Source organism: Macaca thibetana, chromosome 11 (assembly GCF_024542745.1).
Source record: "Macaca thibetana thibetana isolate TM-01 chromosome 11, ASM2454274v1, whole genome shotgun sequence".
Lineage (NCBI taxonomy): Eukaryota > Metazoa > Chordata > Mammalia > Primates > Cercopithecidae > Macaca > Macaca thibetana.
Window position 1 is genome coordinate 31,034,632 of NC_065588.1, and position 26,713 is coordinate 31,061,344.

At 46.3% G+C, this 26,713-nt stretch overlaps 1 protein-coding gene across 1 annotated transcript in view; it reads left to right on the top strand.

Annotated features, from left to right (window-relative positions):
• The first annotated feature begins 10,563 nt into the window (after positions 1-10,563).
• TSPAN11 (tetraspanin 11) overlaps positions 10,564-26,713 on the top strand; it is a 70,891-nt gene continuing 54,741 nt past the window's right edge. The window contains exon 1 of the mRNA XM_050750337.1: positions 10,564-10,720. The gene's annotated coding sequence lies outside the window, so the exon portion shown is untranslated. The remainder of the gene's footprint in view (positions 10,721-26,713) is intronic.

Here is a 26,713-nt window from a genome sequence, read left to right on the forward strand (position 1 = left end):
TCCCCATTTTTCCCCTCAACTGAGCACCCTGGTGCAGTCAACAATCTGTGCAACTGATCCTGGGGTGGTCATGGTGGGCTGCCAAATTTCAACTAACATCTAACATATATTTTCATCCTAATGGGATATACATGTTAGCAATGCCTGTCAAATGGAGCACAGACCCAAACAAGTCATATCACAGTGGAGCATGGGGTAAGCTGGCTGTGATGTGAGGTGAGAAATGTAAAATCTGGCCAACTTGGTGTTAACTGGAACATAAAAAAATGTGACAGAACAGAAAACCAGTATTAAAGGGAGACCAAATGACAGTGTGATAATAGTTGGATGCTTTTATAGCTGCTTTGAAAATCCTTTATACTGCCGTAGTAATTGTATTGTAATTATTCCTGACTTGTTTAGTGTGTTTTAGTATTTTAATGCTGTGATGTGTGCACACACACACACACACAACAAAAGTTGGGAACCATCACTGTAGTGGTTCTAGTGGAAAAGAAGTATATAAAAAAAATTCTGTTCCTTGATTAAGTTCTTCTTAGATATTGGAGATAAAAACAAGTCACTGAATTCTACCTAGAGAGGCCAGGGAAGACTTCCTAAAGGAGGTGATAACTAAGCAAAATTTGAAGATTAAATAGGAATTCAGCAAGCAGATGGGGGGAAAGGGCACTGAAAGCAATGGAAACGACTTGGGCAAATGTGTGAAAGAAAAGACAAATTGTGTGTACTGAACTGCAAGCTGTGATATGGACTGGAGAGGAAAGCATGAAAAAGAGCATCAAGAGGTGAAGGTGAAGTCAGCTCACAAAAGAGTCCTAACGGATGTGGCTGTGGTCCCAATCCTTCCCCCAAATTCAAACCTCCCACCACCGCCACCAATCCTGAAGTAAAGGTAAGAATTTTCCCAAGACACACGTGATGTATTTTTGCTTTGGGCTCAGCAAAATGCCACAAGCTTTAATCTTTTAACTTGGGTAGAAAATGTATAACACTAGATAGGTGTTTTGCAGAAATACCAAGGACTACTACAAAATGAAAACGTGGAGCCTCTTTTTCAAAAATTATTAAGAATTTCAAGACAGCAACAGCAGAGCATTTAACGAAGTGCTAGGCCCATCTAAGTGTGGGGCCTTGTGTAACTGCACAGATTGCATGCCCATAAAGTAGTTTTTGTCTGTAGTTGAGGGCAACCAGGAAAAAGGAAGAAAGAAAGGGTTGGGTGGTGGGGAGATAGAGAGGAAGAGGGAGAGACAAAGAGAAAGAGAGATTGAGATGCTAATTAAAGGCAGTCAAAATCCTTTATTTTAATTGAGCTTCCAAAATCTTGTCCTCAAAGTATCCCTAGTAACAAGAAGGACCGTGTAGTATAGCAACCCTCCACAACCATATAATTTGAGTTCTTATGTCACTGAAAAATATTTTGCATGAATTCTTTATAATGATACATAGTGTTTATATTAATATGAAAAGTGTTTTTAGTAAGGTGACTGGTTATGAGATAAATATACAAAAACTTGTATCTCATAATGGATCAGGAGGTCAGAGTGCATACCCGCTTCTACATCTTCACCTACACAAAGTACTGTGAAATAACAGAAATTATATTTTGAAAAAATAGATTTATAATGTGGCTGGAAATCAAGGAAGGATGCTACCTGCTGACTAGAAATATTGAAGTATGATTTTTTATAAAGATAGGACTGAATTGATTTTAAAAAAAAGAGAGAGAGAGAAAGAAAGAAAGGAAAAAATAAAACAAAACACCAAGCCAAAACGAGCAGGAGGAATTACACAAGGCAAGAATAGTTCCAGAGCACCCCAAGTTAAGAGCAATGAGATCCATGTAGGGAAGAGAGCCTGGGATCTCAGTAACATCAGTTGAATACTTCAGAACAGCTGAGCCAGTCAGGCCTGTCCCCTTCCAGGCCTCCATTAACATGGAGCAATTTGTAGACAGGGTGTTTCCTCCTAGGCTCAAGCTGTTGTCACTGTGCTCCGAAAGGGGAGTTCTGACTCAATAAATCTTGTGAGCTGGGGCCAACAGGCAGAGTAGGACCTCTGGTGCCATGGACTCCTGAGAGAGATAGAGAATCCCTGCCATGTGGGTCATGCTATCTGCAGACCCCACCTGCATAGACACCTCCCCATAATCGCTGGGAAAGGCAAAAGAAATTGGTATAGGCAATAGTGATTTCCATTTGAGTTGGGAAAGGCATTGTCTTTGGATATCACAGCCTCTGCCCGTAGCTAGTTTTCACATATTTTTGAGATGTTCCTATGGTCAGGTGATTGATCAATTTACAAATATTGCATGACTGAAAAGAACATAAAATGTGATGTCAAAATGTTTCTTTTCTATAATTATTATACCATATTTGTTATTTGTGTTCATTTAAATCCTCTTCAGTGCTGTTCAATAAAAATACAATGAGAAACACATATGATATTTTAAATTTTCTAGTCACCACTTTAAAATAAGCAAAAATAAACTGATGAGATTAATTTTGGTAGATTTTATTTATCCATTTATTTTAGGTTGCAATCTTTTTTAACTTTTATTGTAGGTTTGAGGGTACATGTGAAGGTGTGTTACATATGTAAACTCATGTCACAGGGGTTTTTTGTACAGATCATTTCATCATCCAAGAATTAAGATCAGTACCCAATATTCATCTTTTCTGCTCTTCTCCCTCCTCCCAACCTCCACCCTCAAGAAGACCCCAGTGTCTGTTGTTTCCTTCTTTGTGTTCTTCTTTGTGTTCATAAGTTCTCATAATTTTAATAGGTTTTATTTAACTCATATCTAAAGTATGATCTTTTCAAAATATACAGAGCTATTTTACTTTAAAATATTAGAGCTATTTTACTTTATTTTTTCATACCAAGTCTTTGAAATCCAATATACGTTTTATACTTTATAGCACATTTCAACGTGGATTAGCCATATTTGAAGTATTAAATAACCTAGTGACGATTGGCTATACTGTGTGGCTAGTGGCTACTGTATTGGAAAATGCACCTCTCAATCCTTGGTTATTTTTTGTCTACTTGTCCTATCATTTTTGCTTTATACATTTGGAGCTATGCACAAAGGTTCATTGGTGGACATGAACAAAATCAAAAAAGTCTTTTTTGGCCAGGTATGGTGACTCAGGCCTGTAGTCCTAGCATTTGGGAGGCCAAGGTGAGCAGATCACTTGAGGTCAGGAGTTTGAGGCCAGCCTGGCTAACATGGTGAAACTCTGTCTCTACTAAAAATACAAAAAATTAGCCAGGCATGGTAGCGTGCGCCTATAGTCCCAGCTACTCGGGGGGCTGAGGCAAGAGAATGGAATGAACCCTGGAGGTAAGGCTTGCAGTGACCCGAGATCATGCCACTACATTCCAGCCTGCGCAACAGAGCGAGACTCCATCTCAAAAAAAAAAAAAAAAAAATTAGCCAGGCATGGTGGCATGCACCTATAATCCCAGCTACTCAGGAGGCTGAGGCAGGAGAATTGCTTGAACCTGGGAGATGGAGGTTGCAGTGAGCCAAGATCATGCCACTGTACTCCAGCCTGGGTGACAGAGCAAGACTCCATCTCTAAATAAATAAATAAATAAACAAAAATATAGTCTTCTTTGACCATTCATTCTTTGGGCTTTGGAGTCATTTTATCTTATATTAATATTGGCACATCTACTTCTTGGTGCCATCATTTCCTTAGTTAATAATCTTTTCCACTCCTTTATTTTGAAACTTTCTGTGTCGTTTTTTCACGTGGGTCCCTTTTAAGCAACATATAACTGCATGTGGTTTTGTTATCCAGAGAGTTGCCATCTTTTAATAGACACATTAACCTAATCATTAATTCTAAATAGTGGCATATTTGGACTTATTTGTCCATATGCTTGTACTTTTAGTTACTGTGCTTTCTTGTTGTTTCTTTTAATTTTTTCATTTCTTACTTTTGTTGGATTAATCAAGGTTTTAGCTGTCCTGGTTCCTCTTTTTTTTTTAATGTTAGCAGTTTAACATTTACACATCCTATTTCTATTCTTCCAGTAGTTACCGTTAAGTTTTTTCAGGAGAAGGAAGCAGATCGTTTTATTTGCAATGATGTGTGATTGCCACTTGATGACTACTTTATCTTATCCATTTTTGGTTATCGTTATCCTTAATTTTAACTAATTTTAAGTTACACATATATTTTCTCCCTGTGAAAAAACTAAGACATCATAGGTTTGGTCAAATTCCTCTGACTGCATCCCCAATCCCAGTCTCTTCTCAAGAAGTAACAACTATATTTAAGTTTAAAACTTTTTGACTTTTTATGTGTGTATATATACATACATACACATGTATGTATACATGTGTGTACGTGTGAATATGCCTATATATACACACATATGTATGTATACATGTGTATGTGTATGTGTGAATATATCTATACTAGTGTGTGTGTGTTCAGCTACCAAAAGAAATACTTTCTGTGATACATTTTTTAAGAATTTGCCATAAAGAATAATTGAATAAGTAGGCAAGTACATATACGAAAGAATGTTTCATAACAACATCATCAAAATTTTTTTTTTAATTGAAAACATCCTGGCCAGGAGTGTGGCTCACGCCTGTAATCCCAGCACTTTGGGAGGCCGAGGTGAGTGCACTACCTGAGGTCAGGAGTTCAAGCCCAGCCTGGCCAACATGGTGAAACCCCATCTCTACTAAAAATACAAAAATTAGCTGGGCATGGTGGTGCATGTCTGTAATCCCAGCTACTCGGGAGGCTGAGCAGGAGAATCAACGTGAACTCGGGAGGTGGATGTTGCAGTGAGCCGAGATCAAGCCACTGTACTCCAGCCTGGGCAACAGAGTGAGACTTTGTCTCAAAAAAAAAAAAGGAAAGAAAAGAAAATATACTAAATATTCATTAATAGGGTATTGGTTAAATAAAGTGTGGTATATCCATACATTACATTTTAAATGATGTAACATATTCTTAAATCCATTGACATAAAAAGCTGACTAGAATATAGTCTCAAATTTTAAAAAAATTGGATTACAAACACATATTCACAAACACACACAATTAAAAGATATTCACCAAAATCCAGTAATATAGTGGTTATTTCTGATAGGTAAGAGTCCAAGTGGTTTTTACTTTCTTATTTAATATTTTATACTGATCAAATTGTCTAAAATGAGCATAGATAGATGTTACACTTTTGAAATTATTTTTTTAAACCTATTCCCTTCTTTCTAAAAAATCTTAGATAAAATCTTAAATAGAATAGTTGCTCCAGGGAAATTCATGATGTTTACCCAAAAGCTTCTCTTCCTTCCCAGTATGTGACTTTGGGTCCAGAAAACCTGTGTCCTTACAGAAGCAGGCTTTAGAAAGCTTCCTGGAGAAGATGAGAGAGGATTAGCAGTGTGCTACATGTAGAAAAAAAAATCCAGCTGTAAGTAATTGTCATTTTGTATGTTATTTCTATATTTGCTCGGCTGTCTCTACTTATGTTTCCTGTATACTACATACATTTTTCTGTTTTGCCCTCACTAATGTTCTCCCGGGAAAGAACCAAGCTGTAAGCTCCTTCATGTAGAATGCCAAGAGAGCACGGATATTTGAACAATGCTTTTGACACTGCTAATGAAGATCAATATTTCAAGCACTAATTAGTGCAACTAATGTTCTTGGTGTGATTGGAAGTATGCCTGAAAACAGTTGAAAAATTCCTACTTGTAACATCTTTCTCATGGGAATTATACCTGAGGCTGTGAGGTTCAATTCCGCAGTCATTTCTTTACCTATTAAGCACCAGATATTATTGCAAAAATCGTCAGGGTCAGTCATCAAGTTCACAGCCAAATGCAGGCGGAATTAAAGCTAAGCCTAACTGATCAATATTTAACATCTGGTCATTCCTCAGTCCTTCTAGAAGAAAGACAGATGCTAACAAAAGGCTTTTTAGCTCTATTTTTCACATGGATTAAAAAACTAAGGCGAGTTTTCACTTTCTAAGAGAGTAGAAAGAATCTTAGGAGGAGTTTCTCCCCATTTTAAAGATAGAGAAGCAGGCTGAGTCAGACCAGCTGTCTCTGATGTGTATCCTGAAGGGAATGTTTTCTATTAATATCTCCAAGAACCTAGCTGATCTTCCTCAGAATGGCCCAGTCAGGAGTTTATACAAAGAGTACACATTAGGGCCATATCAGGACAGCAGCTTAACCAAGCATGGATGTCAGGGAGGCAGAAGTAGCTTCATTTCCTTGCAACCCTCCTAGGTAGTGACTAGAACTTCTTTTGAAAGACAAGCGTACGCTCAGAGGACGGAGAAAAGCAAGTTTTACAGTTCCTGACCTATGAGGGTTTACTGTACAACCTGAATGCCAGGTTAACGTGCCATATATTCTAGGGATGCCAACAATAACAGAACATTCTCCTCACTGTCGTGTGTGTGTGTGTGTGTGTGTGTGTGTGTGTGTGTAGCCACCCACAAAACAAAAGATGGTATTTTCTATGACTCCATTTCTAGGAATGGATATAGATACTGTTGTTGGGTAGAGAGGCTATCAGGCCCTGTGCTGGCATGGAGCAGGGTCTCACAAGATCTACACTATATCACCCAGTTACAACAGATGTAGGTCATTTCAGATCACAAACAAGGAAGTCTAAGTTGGTTTTTTGGGTTTTTTTTTCCTAAATTTCTAAAGGAGTCTCTACAAACTCCATTACTACTGCGTCCATTGACAGATCTCCCTATCAGACACAAAGGCAGGGAAATGGTGCCAGAGCATGGCCTAAAAGCAGAAGCTGCCAGCACCCCGCTGGGGACAGAAGATAAGCTACAGGCCTGAATATGGGGCCATCTTAGTCAATTTGTGTTGCTATAAAGGAATATCTGAGGCTGGGTAGTTTATAAAGAAAAGGACTTTCTTTGGCTCATGGTTCTACTGGCTGTACAGGAAGCATGGTGATAACATCTGCTTCTGACAAGGGCCTCAGGAAGCTTCCACTCATGGGGGTTGGTGAAGGGGAGCCGCATATGCAGATCACAAGTTGAGAGAGGTGGCAGAGTGTGGAGGAGGTGCCAGGCTCTTTTCAACAACCAGTTATCACAGGAACTAACAGCAATAACTCACTCTTGCAAGAATGGCACCAAGCCATTCATGAGGGATCCACCCCCATGACTCGAACACCTCCTACCAGGCCCCACCTCCAACACTGGGGAGTAAATTTCAACATGAGACTTGGAGGGGACAAACAAACCATATCCAAACGATAGTGGAGGCATAGGTCTCCAGATCTGGGATCCAAACTCTCCTTTGGGGGATTTCACTTAGCCCCTTCCATTTTTTTTTTCCAAATAAGGGATTACCCTCCCCATTTTGCTAATGCAGGAAATACAGGACCCAGACTTAGCCACATCCTAGTGTTTGTGACTCAACCAACGCTCCATGCTCATGGGAAGCTGCTAAAATGGGAGCCTGCACAAACAGGAGTTGTCCTGTTCATTCTCACAGAACCATCCATTCTATCTCTGGAGTACCCAGCCTGGTAGAGAATCCTCCCTCCTCATACAACCACAGAATAAGAATCAAAATGGAATACTTCCAACTCCTGTCTCATCTTCCTCATATCTTTTCCAGTCCAAGCTGAATTCCCATCTCTGTTTTCCTAGATGGTAGATTCTCAATCTTCCCCCTCGCCTTCTTCAAGTATGTTTTGTGAAATAAGATGGAATAGGTTAGGATCTTGTTAGCGGTGCAATGCTGGTAGGAGAAGAGGTCCATTCGTTCAAAAAAGGTGAGGACAAAAGAAAGCCAAAATCAAAAGTCTAGGAATTAGAATTCTAGGCCTGTGTGTTCTGATATGGTAGCCGCTACCCCCGTGCGGTTACTGAGCACTCGAGATGTGCCACATGCAACTGAAGGGCTGGATTCTCTATTTCATTTAATTTTAATTAACATAAATTTAAAAATCGATCATTTGATTCTATTGTTGGAAAGCATAATTATGTATGTGGCAAAGTAGGCTTGTAAATCTATTTCCTCAACCATAAATGTTATGAAATCTAAATACACATTGAATATTTCCAATGAAAATGTAGTGTCTGAATGTAAATGTGCAATACACATAAAATATAACCAGAGTTGGAAGACTTAGTAGGAAAAAATGTAAAATATCTTATTGTTGATTTTTCATATTGACACACGTTGAAATGATATTTTAGATATACTGTGTTAAATAAAATATATCATTACAATTACTTCCACCTGTTTCTTTATATTCATTTTTAAACGTGGCTCACGGAAAATTTTTAACGACATATTATATTTCCATCGGTTCTCCACTGTAGAGGTTTAATGTTACTGGGGATACTACTAGAGAGGGAATACCCTAGCCCAGAGCTTCATTCATCACTCACCCTCTCCTACTGCTAAAAAAGTCACTCTAGGCGTTTTCCAACCCTCTCTTTCCTCATTGCTGTTTCAATGTTATTAACTTTGGTGAATACTGACTTCCCCTCACCCTTACCCTCTTCCAGCATTCCTCCCCTCCTTGGGCCTACTCCACTCTTCTTTCTTACTTCTGGCTTTTGAAAATCCATCTTCTACTACGAATAAGCTTCCCCTTCACTCCCCATTCCCCAGGCTCTTTCCTTCACACCACCTTCTCTGAGTTTTTCTGACCATCCCTGTCTGTTTAAACGGCTCCCTCAGAGGCCAAAGGGAGCGGCGTCGGGGCCTGTGCTCATTCAGGCCTCCCTCCCACTGTCGCTGCTTGACCTCTCAGTCCCACCTTTTCTTTGTTTCCCGCGCCCTTTCTCAGTGTCCCTGTACCTCCGAATGGATTTCTAGGAAACAGACTCTGCACAGAGATGGAGGTGGTATGCGGGAGGTCTCCTGGGAGGTACTCTTGGGAACAACACCTTGAGAGAGTGAGGGAAACAGGATTCGGCAGAGAATGAACTTGAACTGTGCTGCTTTCCACAGAGGCCTCGGCGGATCCTTTGGGAAGTTATGGAGCTGGGGTGGCCCTTCAGGGCCCTCCATAATGGAAGCAAAGAGGTGAACCTTTGTATCTCCCCATCAACCAATTGGATCCGAGATACAGATGCACCCCCAAGGAGTGGCAACCCGGTTTATAAAACCCACCACTCAAATAGGTATCTTGAACTAACCCAGCGATCTCCTAATTTCTAAATCTAAACCAGTTTTTTTGGGGCGCCCTCCTCCTTGGTGTCCCTGCAGCCCGGGCCCCCCACTGAACGTCCCTCTTCTCCTGAGTCCTGTCACCCTGCACAGTCCTGACCCTCCCTCATGGTTTCTCCTGATGGTTTCCGTTCCTCTCATGGGCTCCTTCTAGGTAGACCTAGGTTCTGTCTTCAGCCCTGTTCTCTCTACCTTTTCTACCCTCTCCCTCCACCTCCAACTTCTTTCCAGATGATTCCAAAATTCACAGCCTCTCCTGTGAACTCCAGAATCACCTTTCCAATTGCATTTGCTGGATATCTGCCCCTGGAAGAAGGTGGCCTGCTTCTCCAATCCAACTTGCCCCACACTAAACCCAGTCACATCACTCCAGGTGCTCCTCCAGACTTCCACAATGTTACAGCCCCAGTGTGCGCCTCCTGCACCACACACTCTGTAGACTCTCCTTTGCTGCAGCTTCCGCATTCATCCCCCAGTTAAAGTCTTATCTCACCGGACTATTGGAATCATCTCCTTCCCGGGTGGCCCCTCTGCGAAGCCCCTCTCAGCAGTCAGCTGGGGTATTTAGAACGCTGGTGCTCCAGGTGCAGTGGCTTTGTCAGCGTTCCCTGCCTCCAGTGGCTTCCCTGGCCTAGCAACCTGGTAAATGGGTAATCTTCCTCACTGCAGCTAAGTTTCAAAAGAACACGGTTGGATAAGCACAAGGCCCTGGTTACTTTGGGAAATACATAATCCATGCCCCACTGTTAGGGCCGGTCCCGTTAGGGCCAGCTTTGCACCTTCACAAGGGCTCAGCGGGAACAGATGGACTCTACTCTCTGCTCTTCCTTTTTGCTTCTGATTAGAGAGACCTTGATTCTCCCCGGGGCCCAGGAAATGTAAAGCTGATGCTCCACAGGACTCTGACAGGCACAGGGCAGTGATGGGGGGTGGTGAGGAAGGGGGATGGATAGGCTCTCTCTTATCAGACAAGCTTGTCCCTAGAGTCCCTGGAAACCCCCAAAGGCCAACCTCTCCCAGGGGCCGACAAACGTAGAGGGCAGGGGGACATAAACGGGGAGCTGCGGAGGGCGGGAGTTTGAAAGTCGCTCCACCGCCCCCTAGTCGATTCTTTTGCCCCGCCCCCCGCAGGGATACCCCCGGCAACCGCACAGCTGCCTCGGACTCTGACTTAATTCCCTCCGCGTGCTCTGAATCTCAGAGAGGCAAACTCCCAAACAAAGAGCCGGCAGCTAGCGTGCGGGGCTCCTGGGCGCGTCCTGCCGGCTGGGCTGGGAGAGCCGGCGCCGGGGCGTCGCGGCGGAGCGCGGGGCGGGGCGGCGAGGGGGAGACGCTAAAGCCGGCAGGAAGCCTCCGTGGGCGCGGGGGCGCGGGCCGTGCTGCCCGCAAGCTGACCTTCCCGGGCTGGGAGGGAAGAGCGTTGGCTGCGGGTGGTGGGCGGCTGGGCGGCCCCGGGAGCCACCGCTCTCCGCCTCTCTAGGCGCAGCTCCCGTCGCCGCGTCCGGAGCCCCTGACTGGGTAAGTGCAGAAGCGCGCCTGGGAAGTGGGGGCGCCAAGGGAGAGGCTGGGGGTCTGGGAGAGGCGCCTCCACCTCCGCTGCCAGCCCCGCCCGCAGTCCCGAGCTAGACTGTTCCAAGCTTCCCCCGGGCGGGCAGAGGGAAGCCGGCTGGCGGTGAGGAGTGGAGGAGGCAGGAATGCCTGGGACACTCGCGGGGCATGTGAGCAGGTATTGGTGTCTGCACGGAGCACGCAGCACGGCGTCCATAACTACGCGCCTGAGTCTGCGGGAGAGAACTCTGGGCCTCTGAGGGCCTCGTGCTGTCCAGCGTGCCCGGGGCATGTCTGTTCCTCTTGAAAATGTCATTCTTTGTCCACCCTGAGTTCGAGTAGCTGCCTCTTGTGCGTACACCAAGATGACAGACCCAGAGTCGCCTTAGCAAGATGCAGACAGGCCTTGGCAGCATACCCCATGCAACGCAGGGGTTGCTAAGTGCTGGCAGCTGCTGTATCTGGTACACATTGCTTTCAGAGGGCCTGTGCAGGGATGTCCCCGTGTTCTGGGCCCGTCTGTGTATTTGTGACAACATGGCTGTGTAGGCCCTGTCACTTGTGTTTTCGTGCCCGTCCTTGCACGTGCAGTTGGGCGACTCCATGTGGAAAGAAGGCATGGAAGGTTCTGGGGTGTATCCTTTTCACCAGCGTTATGTGCAGTGTGCACATGTGTGAACGGGCTGGAAAGTATGAAAGGGAGGCAGCTCAGTTGGGGTTGGTGGGACAGCATCTTAACTTGAGTCTAAGCTGCTGTGTGTGCAGGAGGAATAAGTGTTCCAGAGGTTTCCAGTTCTTAGCAAGTATTGTGAGGTGAGTGTGGGGGTGGGGGGTGAAGAGAAGAGGCAGCTTATGGAAAAACTCCTAAGTGCACTGTGGAGCATAGGGTGTGTGCAGGAGAGCGTGAAGAAGAGAATGATGGTGGTGTTAGTCAAAAGTGGATGATCTGTGTTCGATTTGTGGGCAGCTGGATTGTAGTGGAAAGCAGCAGTTAGAGGCTGGAGACAGGTTTGAATCAGAACTTAATGGTTGTCACTGTGTCAGTAGCATTGTTCCCTGGACAGATAGGTCATCTGGGGCTCAGTTGCTTTGTGCGCAAAATGGGACTAATAACCGCTGGCCCCACCTGTCTCCCAAGGGACTGGAGGCTCCAATTAATGCCTGGAAATGCTTTAAGACTCCTAGGGTGAGGGGGCACTACTGGCCCACAGGGGCCAAGTTGGTGGTCTGGCAAGTGCTTAGGTGGTCCAGAGCCGTTTGGTTTGTGGGTACCAGAGGGAGGCATTTGTGTGCTCCTTCCCACGATATTCAGCATAATAGGAATTTTACACCCACTTTTGGACTTGTGTGTAAAATATGTACAGGCCTGTGTGATTCCCCGTAGTTCTTGTGTGAGTGCCTGCTACAGAACAAGAGGCAAACTGGCTTTGATGTCTTTAGGTCTCCCTAGAGCACCTTGACTTTCCAGAGAGCCCTCTTTCAGATGAGCCCAGGACGTTTATAACCACCAACTTGCTTTTCTCTTTATGCCACCAAATGAAGCGGTAAGGAGCACCCTTCACAGTTTGCAGCCAGGGAGATAGGATATGAAGAAGCTTTCCCAGCTAAGGTCACAGGTCTGGAGTGTCCACCACCGAGTTCTGTCTCTTGGGTTATAGTGCCTTCAGACCCAAGGCCAACCCTGGACTGGGCTGAGGAAGGAGGGAGGCATCAAAAGTCATGCACAGACGGCACCGAATTCCAGGATGTAGTTGGGTGGTTTGTCCAGCCTCGGATGTCACCTGTCACTGACACTTTTTTGCATGTGGTTGCTGTTTAGTAGTGTTTGTAAAAGGAAAGATCCTTGGGTGGGAGATGCCGGCAACCCAGGTCAGGTCCTGGCTCAGCTCCCTGCCTGGGGAAGGTCACATCAGCTCTCTGGTTCTGCTTCCTCTTTGGTCCAAATCAGGGCATCTTTCCAGATTATCATTCTGATTTCAACTGTGTTTTGCTTCCTCAGAGAGACCTTTCTGATCCCCCATCCAAAGTAGCCACCTCCCAGCCATGATCACATCATTGTTCCTTCCTAGCACTTGCAACCTGTCTGAACTTAGCTTTGCCACATCCTACTCCATGTGAGCTCACCAAAAGCGGGGCTGCCTTTGTGCTGTTACCTGCTGGCTCCACCTGGAACACAGTAGGTGCTCAAGAGATATTATTGTTTGTGAACGAGTGAGTGAATCAATTAGGAAGGGGCTGTGCATGTGTGTTTTTCAACTTGTACTCCTGGGAGCTTTGGAAGGGAAGAGCAGGCTCCATTGGCAGGGCCCCAGTTCCCTCACACCAGCAGCTCGGGGTCCATCTAAGTTATATGTCAGCTTCCAGATAGGATCTCCTTTGAAGTAAAGGCTCTCTCGCTAAAATAAAACTAAAAAACTGTTGCACCAGAAGACTTAGAGGAGTCTTTTCAACTCCAAGTAGAAATAATAGTACCGCAACTGGAAGAAATCTGCACTTGACCCTCAACGAGGATTATAGGCAGGATTCAGAGGTACAAAGTGCTTGTTCCACAAACCATTTCTGCTTAGCCATGGAATTCATCCTATGGCTATTTTTATACTACTGGTTTAATTTCCTGAATTTTGGTCAGAGTTAATATGGAAATGATTTTGCTTACAACACAGCAGCAAGGGCTATGTGAGAACTCTAACCCATCTATATCTGAGACAGGCACTAGACGGAGGACACCAAACATCTGCAAGGTGGACAAGCTGTGCACAGATATTTGAGAGCTACCTATCTAGGGTGACTCTGTCTGTCATCATCCTCTATCGGGGGTATTCCCAGGCATACTTGCCCAGACGTGCCTCACCCCCAGTAGATGCCCACTCAGCATTGTTTTTCTTGAGTAGTTGACAGTGCTGAGGAACTCTGGTCTCTGAGTGATTACTGAGCGTAGAGGACAGCCACGTCACGAAACCTGGCTATATTTACACGTGATGACCCTGGCCTGTATTTACAGCAGCCATGCTTCCTGGACTTTCCAAGCTCTCCTCCATGTAAAACAGTCTCTTGTGTTGCCTTTTCCTAGAAATACACTTGGAAGTGGCAGCACAGCTGCTGTGTCCAACACCGTGCCTGGGTTCGGGGCACAGAATCTAGATTTACCACCCTTTTCTAAGTCCCATAGGATGAGCATTAATGACCATGCGCATGATAGAGGAGGTGGTGGTGTTCAGTTTGGTTGGTTTAGGTGGGTTGTTGAGGAGGGAGACTGTGGAGAGAAGTGGAGAGAAGGGTCGGGAGTAGAGAACTAGACCCTCTGTTCATTCCTTTTGATGCTGTCTTTGCTTCCCTTTTGATGATGCCCTGCTCCGGCTGACTCTGGTGGGTTTCTGGGTTCAAAGGTTTATACTCGCAAGATGGCACTCCACAGGGTAGAGGAAATTGGGGAGGGGGCAGCAGATATACGCTATACGTGTATGTTTTCCAAGTGCCTGCTGTGAGCTTTGAACTTTCAGGCCCTGAGACATGCAATAAGGACCTAGCCCCTGACCTCAGAGCACTCGTTGTTGAGGACATTAAACTCATTCCCAGGAAGGGATGAGAAAACAGCTGAGTGCAGACTAAGTGGCACTCACCCAAGCCCCAGCTGGAGCTCCGAGAAGGAAAGGTGTGCAGAGAGGGCAGGCAGAGGCAGCCAGCAGCAAGGGTGGCAGGAGAGCCCAGCTCTAGGGCCAGATGGTTCAGGCACAGATCCTGGCTCTGCCCCTTCCTCTCCGTGTGAACTTCTGTGTGTTATGTTAAGCTTCAATTTCCTCATCTGTAAATCGAGGAAATGACCTCAACTCCTAGCAGGGTGCATGGATGCCTGCCTAAGCTGAGCTCAGAAGAGAGGTACAGAGCACCCAGGTGTCTGATGACCACAATGAAGGAGTTTGAAAAAGGGCTCATGGCAAGGAGGGGCGTTGAAGGGTGGCGACGACTGTGGGACCTTGTCTAATGCTGGTCTCCCCTGTAGTAGTCACAATGTAGTGGTGTCGTGCTCGGTAGGCCCCAGGCCAGTTAAGCACTCCCTTTCTCCCTGGGATGCTTTTCCAACTGGCCATGCGACTTCCACTCACAACTATGGAGAGGGAAGTAGCTGCGTCCCTCTCTCACTGCCCTGCACAATGTACAAGCACTCGTACAAGCACGTGGCCCTGCTTAGAGGCTTAAGGATTTTTGCTGTAAAATAATCAAGAATTGAGGATGTTACAGAGGTTCAGGAAATGAGAATTGCTCTGATGGTTCCCTGGTCTGTTTTGAAAGGGAGTAGGGGACCCTCCTTGATGGTGGTATGGGATAAATCCCCCAGCGGTTCTCAGCCCTGTCCTGGCTTAGGCATTCATTTTTTTTTTTTTTAATATGTACTTCGTGTTTTGAAAGGGTTTGTCAGCCAAACTTCAATATAAATGAGAATGTATTTCTCTATCTTAAAAAGATTAATAATCAAAGACCGTATAACTGATAGTTTGATTCCTTTCTGCTTGATATATATCAGTTTAGGTCATTTGCTAGCAGATTCTAGTGTGTTTAAAAAGCCCAGAAGAAAAAAGGACAAAGGACAGAAGCAGACTGGTGTTGTCTGGTTTGTCCGAGGTCTGGCACAGTTAGCAAACATTTAATCACATAGCTGGTGTGGTAGCTTGACTGAAGCCTTTTTGTCAGGTAGAAATTCAAGTTTCTATGAGCGTTCTTGAAATGCAGTAAAGAGATTTCTCTCCCAGAGCTGCCTTTTGTAGATAAGCACTAGGGTTTTGATAGTTGGAAACCACGGTCCTATGCTGTGCTTTTAGAATTGGAGTCCTAGGCTCATGCCTGTAATCCCAGTGCTTTGGGAGGTCAAGGTGGTCAGATCACCTGACGTCAGGAGTTCAAGACCAGCCTGGCCAACATGGTGAAACCCCATCTCTATTAAAAATACAAAAATTAGCTGTATGTGTTGGTAGGTGCCTGTAATCCCAGGTACTCGGGAAGCTGAGGAAGGAAAATCGTTTGAACCTGGGAGATGGAGGTTGCAGTGAGCCAAGATCGTGCCACTGCACTCCAGCCTAGGCGACAGAGTGAGACTCTTTCTAAAAAAAAAAAAAAAATTAGAGTCCTCATCCTATCCTACTTGAGAATAAAATTATGTTTATTAACTTTTTATCCCTAGCAACTAGTGCAAAGCTTGGCAAACAGTAAGAATTCAATAAACGTTCATTGAATGGACATTTTAGGAAGGTGCTTATCAGTCATCACCGAGACTGTGCCTCAGGGAGACGTTCCTCAACCAGAGCCAGATAGGTAATTTGTGGGACCCAGTGCCAAATGAAAACATGGAACCCTAGCTCAAATGCAGGAAAAGATACCATTAAAGGTATATTTATACCTTTATAAATATAAGCCTTTTCCTTTTTTCCGTGGTCTTTCTCTCAACTTGCCATGTGGTATTTTTATTTACTATTTAATGATATTTTAAGTAAAGAAAAATTAAATTTTTAAATTATTAGCATGAATTTTCCTGTTCATCCTTAATATTGTGCAATGCCACTTTAAAAGACTGAGCATATAACGCGTGTAGAATCATCAAACTACACAATTCCGATTTCATAGCTCATACATGCACATGCATTTTGTTCTTACCGGAGCAGTGGCATTGCTGCTCTCAACTACTCATCAATGCACTCAGCATCGCTAACTCAACTGTTTTTATTCCTCTAGCAGCATCCCTGGGGCTCACTAGGTCTCTGCGACTGTGCTGGGCATATGGTCCTTCTCTTGAGAGTTGATAATTCAGGCCTTGTCTGTGCCTACCCAAAAAAGGAGGAAGGGTTGGACATCAGTGGTTCATACCCTGTTTGCGTGAGAGTGTCACAAACTCCTTTGGAGATCTACTAAAACCTATGGAACCGCAGCACATAGATGGTAAAAATGTTTTATACAATTTCAGGAGCCCCCAAGTTATAACTCCATGGAAGGAATTGTCTTTTAGGCTTACTGCTACGCTGTGGTATCCTGTTCCAGAGACAAGATAGGGACTATTTTGAAAGCAAATGAGAAATTGTTCAAATCCTTCTATCTGGGAAAGGAGATGAGATTTTAAGTCATTTGGCTTTTGAAATTCAATTCCTGATGCCTAGAAGGGAATGACGCTGCCTTTCTGATTCCCAGTGGACAGGTTGTAAATGTCCTTAAGCGTGAAATGACGTGGTCCACGATGAAGGCTTTTGTGAGAGAGCTTCTCTTTCCGCCCCACAGGCTGGACTCTCCTCCGGCCTGGCTGACCCCGGCCAGAGCCGCAGGATGACAAACTGCCACCATCCTCTTGCTGGGCTGCAGCTGCTGCTCTAGTGGGGAGGGGCAGCTGCACATCCAACCAACACTGACGGAATTCAGGCACAGGCTGGGGCATCACGGTCACTCTCTGGGTGATCCTTGCCCTCTAATTTCACCGGGCAGAGGAGGACACTGGCTCAGATAGGTTAGGTGACCTGCCCAGGGTCCCCCAGCCAGTAAGAGTGACATTAATCTTCCCTCCATGTATGTGACAGCCCAACCCCCAAATCAGGAGGACACTGGCTCAGGTAGGTTAGGTGACCTGCCCAAGGTCCTGTAGCCAGTAAGACATTCATCTTCTCTCCATGTATGTGACAGCCCAACCCGTAAACCAAACATCGAGAACCAGGCTCATGTTTATGTTCCCCTTTCCAGCTCCCTCCTCTCAGCACTGGGGATGGGAGAAGGGAGGAAAGCTGCCCGCTACCTCTGTCCGGGATAGTGCAGGAGCCTCTGCACTGACCTCTCCCTGAAGCTCATGGGTGTCCTTTGCAGCATCCAACCAGTCATTGCCCATCCAGTTCTCAGAAATTGTCAGGTCAAGCAAACAGTGGCTGCAGCTGTAGTGGCTGCAGCTGTGGACCTGGGACAGGCTGCTCTGGGGACCTTCTCCAGTGGAAGACACAGCAGTGTTGTTGAGGCCACTGTCTTAGACTCTGGGTCCCCTGTGTCAAGCCTGATGGTGAGCTCTTGATTCAGATTGAGTTGAGATCATTGTTGATTTGGGGCCTGGAATGCCTCCCATGTCCTCTAGACAGCCATGAGGGGCCATGTCCTATACTCCTTCCCTTCACACCTACACACAGCAGTGAACACACACCAGGGCCCCCATGAATAGAGATGCCTATGGACCTTTAGCTCCAATCTCAGTCCTAAATCCAAACCTGGGAGTCCCCAGAACCTGGAGGTGTCATTCACTTTGGCCCGGCTCTCTAGGGGACTGTGGATGCGGGCTCTCAGAGTCATGATTACCCAGCTCCCTGGCCGCCTCAAATTTCTGCAAGGCACTAGCCCCCAGCTGTTGGGTGGGCCAGGCCCAGGTGGACAGGGGTGACTGGGAAGATGCACTTCAGATGTTTCTGTCTTGGCTTCATGCCTGAGGGGCAGAGCAGAGCCAACCACAGAGGACTCCTGCTCTGCACCTGCTGGAATTGCAGCCATGTGTGCCTTGTTGTGGTCGCATGGACTCAGATCCCAAGGCCTGGGTACAGGCTCCAGAGAATCCATCCAGGCTCAGCTTCTCTGGCATCTTAGTCCATTTTCACACTGCTGATAAAGACATACCTGAGACTGGGAAGGAAAAGAGGTTTAATTGGACTTATAGTTCCATATGGCTGGGGAGGCTTAACACACCCCTTCAACAAAAGAGATCCTGCTTTATCTGCCTTATATACTGAGGTTCTACATCAAGCTTGTCAAACCTACGGCCTGCACGTGGCCCAGGACAGCTTTGAATGCAGCCCAACACAAATTAGGAAACTTAAAATATTATGAGAGGTTTTTTTGCAATTTTTTTCTTTTAGCTCGTTAGCTATCATTAGTGTTAGGGTATTTTATGCATGGCCCAAGACAATTATTCTTCTTCCAATGTGGCCCAGGGAAGCCAAAGCATTGGATACCCCTGCTCTACATAAAAATTTATTTGAAAGAATCTACTACTACCATAACTTTCTCAGAATACAAGTAAAGAAACTCAAGTCACAGAGAGGGTCAGTGACTTGCCTGAGGTGCTGGCAAGTAGAGAGGGACCTCCTAAACCTAAGACCTCTGCCTCTGAAACCTAGGCCTCTGCCTGTCCCCACCCCCATCTGTGTGCCATTGCCTTTATAAACACAACACAGCTGTCAACAGATGCCCCTCGCATCACTTTGGCAACTCCCCTTTCTTTGGTCATCATGGGAAGCAAGGACTCCCTCAGCCCCTGTCCCTCTCCTATGATCCGAGAGCATACACTCTCCCCAGCCAAATTCCCCTTGTGCCAAGCACTGGTCTTCCCTGCAGGGAGGTGAGCAAGCAGCTCCCACGCAGACAGGGCGTCATACAACATGTCTCCATGGGGTGAAGAAAAGAGCAGCTCTTCTCCACAGAAATCATACATGCATTCAGTCAAGAAGACTGGGGAAATTATCACAGAGATCATTCTCTGAGTGTGGGAAAAAGTATAGACTGTATCCTTCACTATAATTAAGCTCAGCTTCAAGGGAGTAGTAAGTATATTAGCCAATGCATTGTTCTCTCTCTCTCCCTCTCTTTTTTTTTTTTTTGTTTGGGAGGTGGAGTTTCACTCTTGTCTCCCAGGCTGGAGTGCAATGGCGTGATCTTAGCTCACTGCAACCTCCACCTACTGGGTTCAAGCGATTCTCCTGCCTCAGCCTCCCAAGTAGCTGGGATTACAGGCACCCGCCAACATGCCTGGCTAATTTTTGTATTTTTAGTAGAGACAGGTTTTCACATGTTGGCCAGGCTGGTCTTGAACTCCTGACCTTAGGTGATCTGCCCACCTCAGCCTTCCAAAGTGCTGGGATTATAGGCATGAGCCACCACACCTGACTGCGTTGTTCTTTTGGGAAAGTATTTTTGCAACCCGTTATGTGAAAGTTAAAACCCTGTGCTCTTAGTGCCAAGAGGCAGTGATTTTCCTGCATGGGCTTAGGGTCACCAGCAGCCTCCTCCACTCCCCTAGCTGGATCCATTGGTGCAGTTAGGCAGCCTGGGTCAGCTGCCATGGACTGACCATAGGCCAGGCTGGACAGCCCTTGACTGTCCTAGGTGACATAGTCTCTGCCATGGTCTTGCAGAATCATGGGAAATCAATTAACAGATGCCCAATTATCCCTACAGAGAAGTCGTTTTAGAACTCATCTAAATGGATGCTTGTTCCCTAACGCCAGCTCTGGTTTATAACCTGCTGAACCATTTAGGTTTCTTTAATTTAACCTCATAAGTAGTGGGTGACTCTTAAGTCTCATTCCCTGGATCAGAAAGCCCAGTGGTGCCCTATTGCTTACAAAATAAAATCCTGAAATCTTGAGCCTGGCACATACCTTCTCTGTTACCTTCTTTGCTTAATTCCTGCTCTTCCTTCAAAACCCTTGCCCACAGCTCCCTCCTCAGCACTCCTGTACACATTTTTCTCCCTGAACTGCATACATTGTGCTACAGTGATGTTGATGTGTCCATTTCCCCAGCTGTGAGCTCTTTGAGGTCAGGGACAGCTTCATTCATTCTCTTTTCTTCATTCTTTTGTCTTTGGGAATCTCCAGCATCTGGCACATTGTGTGCCACATCCGAGGCCTCAGATGTTCAATGAATTAATAATTAACTGGTTAATTTCAAGGGAGAAAACAGATACCTGAACCACCAAGCACACCCCTACAATGATAAATGAGGAGGGCAGCCTCAGGCAGGGCAGCATCAGGGAGAAGAGTGGAGTGGTGGGTTCGCAAGATGTTCATTGAGAAGAGCTGCAGAAAGGAATGGCTTAGTGTTGGGGTGGGAAGTGGTAACACTGAGAAAAAGGAGTGAGCACTGCGTAGGTGGATGGAGTGTCACAGATTAGGAATACAAGATGGATGGGTTGCAGTGGGAAGATACTGACTTAGTTCTGGGCATGCTGGATGTTAGGGGGCCTGTGGTCATGGGCATGAGCCTGGAGCCCAGCAGGCTTTGAGAGTCATCAGCTTGTTGGAGATGGGTGGAGTTTGGCATGAATGGGGGTAGCAAAGAGGAGACAAGAGGCAAAGCACAAAATGTTCCCATCTCACCCTGGAGGGAATGCCAGCCTTAAAGCTGTAAACCAGGAAGAGGACCAGTCGATGAGGCCAAGGAAGAGAGGACAGTTTCGGAGACTTGGTTATGATGTTCAGATCAAGGCAAATTGGAAACTTGGAGAAGAATACAATGAGAATGGTAACATGAAACCAGCAGTGGGGGAAGAAGGCTTCAAAAGAAGGTGTGACCAACTTTTCAAATTCAGCAGAGATGAAGCAGGAGGAGATAGGAAAAGCCACCTTTGGCTCTGGCAATTAGAAGTGACTTTGGGATGAGTGGGTAGTGAAGGAGGTCAGACAGTGGTGGGGTGCAGGATGAATGGATGAAGAAGTGAGTCTTCAGAGGAAGAAAGCTCTGGCAATAACTTAAGAGGGAAACAGGATCTAGGGAAGTGTGACTTGAGAAAGTCTGGTCAAAGTATGCATGGTCATTAGGTTGAACTGTTGCATCTTAACAGCTGAGATTGTGTCCTGGCTCACTATACTAGTCTTATTCAGGACTAATTTGTTGCTTCTAGAAGTGGAGCTAGAGCAGTATTTTTTTGAGGGGACGGGGGTAGTGGAGCAGGGACATTTGTACGAAGACTCTGACCCCCAGCTATAAGAGTCAATTAAAACAAAGGCTGAGCTGCATGTCAGAAACCCAACAGGACTGTGGCTTAAAGAACAGAGAAGCTTCTTTTTCTCTCATATAACAGTCCAGGCTAGGCAAGCTGTTCTGCTCCACACAGTCACACAGGGAACCAGGTTCCTGCCCTTGTTTCTCTGCCATCCCTAAGGGTAGTGCGTGGTCTCAAAGTGTGGTACCTAGACCAGCAGCATCAGCCTCACCTGGAAACTTGTTAGAAATGCAGAGTCTCAGGCATCACCCCAGACTTACTCAGAATCTCTAGTAGGGGAGCACTGTAGTTTTGAAAGCCCTCCAGGTGATTCTAATGTACCCTTGATTTTTGAGAACCACCACTCTGAGGTGCTGTCCTTGTCTGCATGGTTGAAGCTGATTTCAGACACATCTGTGGCAAGGGAAAGACTGGAAGGGGAAAGATTGTGGCAGTATGCATGGGCAGTATTTTAAGGTCCAGGGGTGGAGTGCTACTTCCACTCATCCATTGTCAAGAATACTATATGGCCAGAGCTAGCTGCTAGACCGGCTGGGGAATGCAGTCACTTGTTAGGTGGCCACATACCCAGCTACGACTCCATTTTAATGGAAGAAGGGGAGAAAAATCTTCCGGGAGACCATTAGTAGTCTTGGCTCCCTTATGAATCAAACTTAAGTTTAATGCCACATCCCATCCTCTAGAAGGAAAAGAAAATATCTACCTACAGATCACTATAGCTTATCTGTTTAAAGAGATCCATGGGGGTCTTTTATTGCGTGTACCACCCCCCAAATGTCTGTCCACCCTCACTGAACGTGAGCAACCCAGCCCTTAGACACCTGCCTCAACTGCTCACCCACTATATACTGTGCTGCCCAGTCCCTGGTTGGTAACTTCCAATAAACATCAGGATTTCCCCAGCTGACCCCATCAAAAGGAAGGCACCCAGGCTGGGCAGGGAAGGATATGTAGTTAGAAGGGGTGCTGGTTTATTAAAAATCAGAGCTAGAAAGATGAGCAGCTTGTCCAGTGAGCAGCTGGACACTTGCAGGGCAGCTGTGCACACCTGCACAGACTGTGCCTTGCACAATTCTAGGGACAGCCATTCTCATGTGTCTCAACCATGTCCCACCCTCAGGGGAACCCCAGCAGCCTGGGATGTTGGGCCTTCTGCTGCTGCTGCTCCTTGCCTTACAGATCCTGAGCTCACCCTCAATGGGTCACCCCTGAAGCTTCCATCCTTGCTCTGAGCAGCTTCTCAGGAAGCATCTCAGTGCTCCAAGGACCAAGCCTGGACAGAGAAATCAATTCTGGATGGGGACAGCTTATCTTCCCTCCTCAAAGCCTACTAAAAGCCCAAACCTGAGAGACCTTGACTTTGGCATCAGCAACACCTGGGCTTGATTCCCAGGTCTGCCAAAGGAGCCTCAGCCTCCTTGTTTATAAAACAGAAGTGGGCCGGGTACAGTGGCTCACACCTGTAATCCCAGCACTTTGGGAGACCAAGGTGGGTGGATCACTTGACGCTGGGAGTTTGAGACCAGCCTGGCCAACATGGTGACTCCTGTCTCTACTAAAAATACAAAAATTAGCCGGGTGTAGTGAGCATGGTGGCGCATGCCTGTAGTCCCAGCTACTCGGGAGGCTGAGGCAGAACTGCTTGAACCTGGGAGGCGAAGGTTCTATTGAGCCAAGATTGCTTCACTGCACTTCAGCCTGGGCAACAGAGCGAGACTCCATCAAAAAAAAAATAAAAAGTAAATCCCGAAGGAATGGCACCTGCCTCACTGAGTTATTGAGACAAGTAAGAAACTTGGACCAGATGAGGGCCCGACCACTATGCTGAAGCTGCAGGGGGCTGGGTTTTCGACTACTGGCCAGAGTCTGGGAGAGATGGTTTCTCAAGGCCATAAAACACCTGTCTTCATAACTAGGAAATCATAATTTCTGAAACAGAGGCAGGATGATGCACCTTCCTTAGATCTGGCATTCGTTTATGTAATGATCTACCTTCAAATTCAGCCACATGCACGCGCTCCATCTCTAACAGCTCTGCCGCTTGTGACGCTGAGGTCTACAGCAGGAGAAGGGAGCCACTTGTGTTTGTTGACACTGAGGTCACACTTGTGGTGGGCCTTAGGGGCTCTGGGCTTTCCCGGCCTCTGCTGTGGGTCCGTTTTTAAGGGCTGGAGCAAAGGCAAGAAAAAGTGGGCTGGGCGCGGTGGCTGAAGCCTGTAATCCCAGCACTTTGGGAGGCCGAGACGGGCGGATCACGAGGTCAGAAGATTGAGACCATCCTGGCTAACACGGTGAAACCCCATCTCTACTAAAAAATACAAAAAAAACTAGCCGGGCGAGGTGGCGGGCGCCTGTAGTCCCAGCTACTTGGGAGGCTGAGGCAGGAGAATGGCGCAAACCCGGGAGGCGGAGCTTACAGTGAGCTGAGATAGAGCCACTGCACTCCAGCCTGGGTGACAGAGCAAGACTCCGTCTCAAAAAAAAAAAAAAAAAAAAAAGAGTGGGCAAAGGGTTAGGAGAAGTGAGGAGACTGCATATTCATTTTCAATCCCTGTCAGAGCTGCCCCCTCCTGTGGGTTTCTTCTGAGGTCTCACTCCTCTAAAGGGCCTGATTATGCCCTCAGGTGTTTCCCATCAGTGGAACTGTCCTGTTCACATTGGTGCCTTGTTTGGATTATTTTCAAAAGGATTTTTTACTTTGATATACAATGGACATAGGTCTGTGTCTCTCATCTGAGGCTGAAATTGGAAAACGAGGGAAAAGAGAAGACACTGTGGAGAGTGCACAGAAAGCTTAGGGAGAAAAAGACGGGGGCAATCCCTGGACTGGCTTGTGAAAGACTCCCAAAGGGCCCTGTTGGGAGAACTGGCTGGTGCCTGCACTAAAGCCATCTACACAGAAATGCATCCTGCACGTTCCCACAGGCGCACGCCATAGAAGCGATGGCCTGAGTTTCGATTCTCTCCTTTCAAATACCTTTGACTTAGGTTCCTGGGGAACCAGGTGAGAGCCTGAGTGGGATAAGAAATACTTATGTGATTCTCAAAGAGTTCATGAGCATTCACATGGCTCCTTAGTGCATTCCTTCCTTCCTTCATTCAGCATCCGACACTCATACATCAGGTACTCTGTTGGGTGTTCAGGGCCCAGAACTCAACTCAGATTTTATCAGATAATATAGCTAAGGGGCATGCCTCAGGCTTCATTAGTGGGGATTGTTGACCCTGGGATGTAAGAGCAAGAAGTGGCTTGGAGAAAGACATAGAGTGTGGAGGGAATCTGACAGGTTTGGAAGCTTGAGGAGTATTGAATATTGTTGACAAGCAGCATAACATGGTGGTCAAGAGCCAACCTGGGATGTTTTTTAAGTGAATAGAAGCACTGCTCATAATTATGTCCACAACAGGTGTAAACCAGAGTTAACCTGTCTCCCTTTCCTCTTCTGTAACATGCGGATGATGTGCGTGCCTACCTCATGGGGTGGCGAGGATTAAAAGAAATAATGCTTACAAGGCAGGAGTCCCTGACCCCCAGACCATGCCCCAGTAGGAACCAGCCTCAAAGCAAGAGGTGAGTGGCGGGTGAACGAGCATTACCGCCTGAGCTCCACCTCCGGTCAGATAAACAGCGGCATTAGATTCTCATAGGAGCACGAACCCTATTATGAATTCACATGTGAGAGATCTCAGTTGCACACTCCTTATGAGAATCTAATGCCTGATGATCAGAGTTGAAACAGTTTCATCCCAAAACCTTCCTCCCCCTACTTCCACCATCCGTGGAAAAATTGTCTTCCATGAAACCAGTCCCTGGTGCCAAAAAGGTTGGGGACCGCTGTTACAAGCTACAGTTGATCCTTGAATGGCATATGTTTAAACTGTGCAGGTCACCTGCATATTTTTCAACCAAAACAGATAAAAAATACAGTACTTGCAGGATGCAAAACCCATATATACAGAGAGCTGACTTTTCACATGCAAGGGTTCTGTGAGACCAACTGACAACCTTGAGTATGCGTGGATTTTGCTATACTTGGGGATCTTGGAACCAATCCCCTGCGTATACTGCGGGACAACTGCTCTTAGTACTGTGCCTGATGCATGGTACATGATAAACACTAGCCACGGTTATTCCTAGGCACACAAAATGCACAGAGCATTGGATGATGCAGAAATGGTCCGAAACTACTGTGCCAGCAGTAAGTCTTGGAATCAGGCCTCATTTTTACCCAACCCAGTAAGGAAGGTGGTCACTCCAGTATTATAGGTGAGAAGAACTGAGGCCCAAAGGCAAGGAGCAAGTTAGAAATAGAACTTGGACTAGAACCCAGGTGCCTGGGTGTAGGCCTAGCCCCTCTTAAGTTGCAATAGTGTTTGGGGGCCTATTGAGAAGGGAAGGAATGTGTAGAGGTGACCCAAGCACCAAGACAGCTGTCACCTTCTGGACTTGATGACCTCACTGGCCCTGCTGGGATGGCAGAGGCCCTGCCGGTGCTGCCTCCTGGAACCCCACCCACAGAGCGCCGCAGCTGCAGCCCCGTCTGGGGGCACCTCTTCCAACCCCACCAAGGGTGCTCCTTTTGCTGTGCCTTGCTGCTATGTTGAAAACAGAGATGAGGGACTTCTCTCATTCTACAGCGCTTATCACTGTAGCTGTTGCCTTCTTCCTACTTCTTTTAAATGACTTTCCTGTCGGAAGCAATTTGCTTTGTTAAACTCAGGTCTTGGTTTTCTCCAAGTAGATTTTTCATGGCCACCTGGGGACAGGGTCTCCCCTCACAACCATCTGAATAGAGTGCACTAGCAGGCCGGTGGGCTGAGGGGCAGAGGTGCTGAGACTGCATCCCAGCCATCAGATTCAGGCTCTGAATGATGTATTTTTAGGGTTACCCAACCTTTTCCCATTGTCTTTCATCGGAAAGCTCTTAGAAACTTGGGTCTAATAATTCCTTTACCCTTGTCTGGCACTGGTGCCATAAAATTGAAGTACACACTGTTCTCACAAATTCTCCATCCCAGTTGGTCCTCACAGTCATCATGCAAGCGAGACAAAGCTGGCCCAGCATCGTCTCCATCTTACAGAGGAGGAAGAGAGGCTCTGGAGGTCATGGAATTTTTCCGGGGTTCACACTGCTGTAGGTGGCAGCTGGTACTCACACCCAGATCTTCAAACTTGCCAACTAGTGGCTATTTTCTGTTTGCTTCATCACTGATTTTTGTCACAAGCACTGAAG